The sequence below is a fragment of the Odocoileus virginianus genome, chromosome 7 (assembly GCF_023699985.2).
Source record: "Odocoileus virginianus isolate 20LAN1187 ecotype Illinois chromosome 7, Ovbor_1.2, whole genome shotgun sequence".
Lineage (NCBI taxonomy): Eukaryota > Metazoa > Chordata > Mammalia > Artiodactyla > Cervidae > Odocoileus > Odocoileus virginianus.
Genome location: NC_069680.1, coordinates 21,773,684 through 21,775,976, shown reverse-complemented (window position 1 = coordinate 21,775,976; position 2,293 = coordinate 21,773,684). Strand labels below are relative to the sequence as shown.

At 40.4% G+C, this 2,293-nt stretch overlaps 1 non-coding gene across 1 annotated transcript; it reads left to right on the top strand.

The window, feature by feature from the left end:
* The first annotated feature begins 652 nt into the window (after positions 1–652).
* Positions 653–724, top strand: TRNAR-CCU (transfer RNA arginine (anticodon CCU)). The gene has a single exon. It is a non-coding gene; the product is annotated as a tRNA-Arg (tRNA).
* The last annotated feature ends 1,569 nt before the right edge of the window (positions 725–2,293 follow it).

Below are 2,293 nucleotides of genomic sequence, written 5' to 3'. Positions count from 1 at the left end.
AAGCCACAAAATTTGAGAGTAATGTGGTATACAGCAATATGGCTAACTAATACAGCTTTTTGTTGATCTACAATAAAAAATTCTTTAGAGTAAAAATTCCCTGTATTGGCTTGTGTGTAAATACTCACTATTTACTCACTGCTACCTTGTGTAGTTGGTAGATTCTCATCCACATTCTAGGGTCAGTCTATGCCCTGGGATTAGCAATTGCTTCATTAGAACCATAGGGCTTCCTGGTGGCTCTGATGGTAAAGAATCTGCCTACAATGCCAGAGACCCAGGTTTGATCATGGGGCTGGGAAGTTCCCCTGGAGAAGGGAATAGCACCCCACTCCAGTGTTCTTGCCTGTAAAATCCCTGGTGGGCTACAGTCCATAAGGTCGCAAAAAGTCGACATGACTGAGCAACTGAGCATGCAATCCCAATAGATTAACTTTACATTGAAAACATTTGCATTAATACATGGATAAAGCAGTTTTTGCAATTCTTTCACATACATTCAGGATCAATAGGGTTTGTTTACTGAATAAATATTTATTGACTTCCTACTATGTATAAGGAGTTAGAAAACATATAGAAAGGAATCAGAAATTATTCTTGCCATCAAGGAATTTTAATCTAGTGGGAGCACTATAACGTGTATATAGGGACGTCCCTGATGGTCCAGTGGCTAAGATTTTGCACTCCTAATGCAGGGGGCCCAGGTTCAATCCCTGGCAGGGAACTAGATCCCACATGCTGCAACTAAGAGTTTGCATGCTGCAACTAAAGATCCTGCATGCCACAACTAAAGCCCATCCTGGCCAAATAAATAGATAATTTTTAAAATGTGTATATAAATAACTAAAATACTATGTAGAAACTTCTAAAACCCTAACACTTGGAATTGAGCACTGGCCTTCTCCTGAGTGTTGCACTGAAAGCTTTAAGTGGATAATCTTCTCTTCTTGGATTTGATATCTATAAGATGGTGGGGGTGGGGGGTGTTGTCCTTAACTCTAACTCCTGTGATGGTACTTGGCACACAGTAAATACGTCTTTAGTGAATCTCACTGAGTCCTTGCAGCCATATGAAAAAAGCAGAGTAGTAGAGTAGTTATTAGAGCCAGACATCCTGGAACAAGAAGTCAAGTGGGCCTTAGGAAGCATCACTACAAACAAAGGTAGTGGAGGTGATGGAAATTCAGCTGAGCTACTTCAAATCCTAAAAGATGATGCTGTGAAAGTGCTGCACTCAGTATGCCAGCAAATTTGGGTAACTCAGCAGTGGCCACAGGACTGGAAAAGTCAGTTTTCAATCCAATCCAAAAGAAAGGCAGTGCCAAAGAATGCTCAAACTACTGCACAATTGGACTCATCTCACACGATAGCAAAGTAATGCTCAAAATTCTCCAAGCGAGGCTTCAACAGCACCTGGACCAAGAACTTCCAGATGTTCAAGCTGGATTTAGAAAAGGTAGAGAAACCAGAGATCAATTTGCCAACATTCGTTGGATCATTAAAAAAAGCAAGAGAATTTCAGAAAAAATCTACTTCTGCTTTACTGACTATACCAAGGCCTTTGACTGTGTGGATCACAACAAGCTGTGGAAAATTCTTGAAGAGATGGGAATACCAGGCCATCTTTCCTGACTCCTGAGTAATCTGTATGCAGGTCAAGAAGGAAGAGAACCAGACATGGAAAAACAGACTGGTTCCAAATTGGAAAAAGAGTATATCAAGGCCTGTATATTATCACTCTGCTTATTTAACTTATATGCAGAGTACAACATGTGAAATGCTGGGCTGGATGAAGCACAAGCTGGAATCAAGATTGCCAGGAGAAATATCAGTAACCTCAGATATGCAAATGACACCACACTTATGGCAGAAAGCAAAGAGGAACTAAAGAGCCTCTTGATGAAAGTGAAAGAGAAGAGTGAAAAAGCTGGCTTAAAACTCAACATTCAGAAAACTAAGATCATGGCATCTGGTCCCATCACCTCATGGCAAATAGATGGGAAAACAATGGAAACAATGAGAGACTTTATTTTGGGGGGCTCCAAAATCACTGCAGATGGTGACTGCAGCCATGAAATTTAAAAGACACTTGCTCCTTGGAAGAAAAGCTTATGACCAACCTAGACAGCATATTAAAAAGCAGAGACATTACTTTACCAACAAAGGTCCGTCTAGTCAAAGCTATGGTTTTTCCAGTAGTCATGTGTGGATGTGAGAGTTGGACCATAAATAAAACTGAGCACTAAAGAATTGATGCTTTTGAACTGTGGTGTCAGAAAAGATTCTTGAGAGT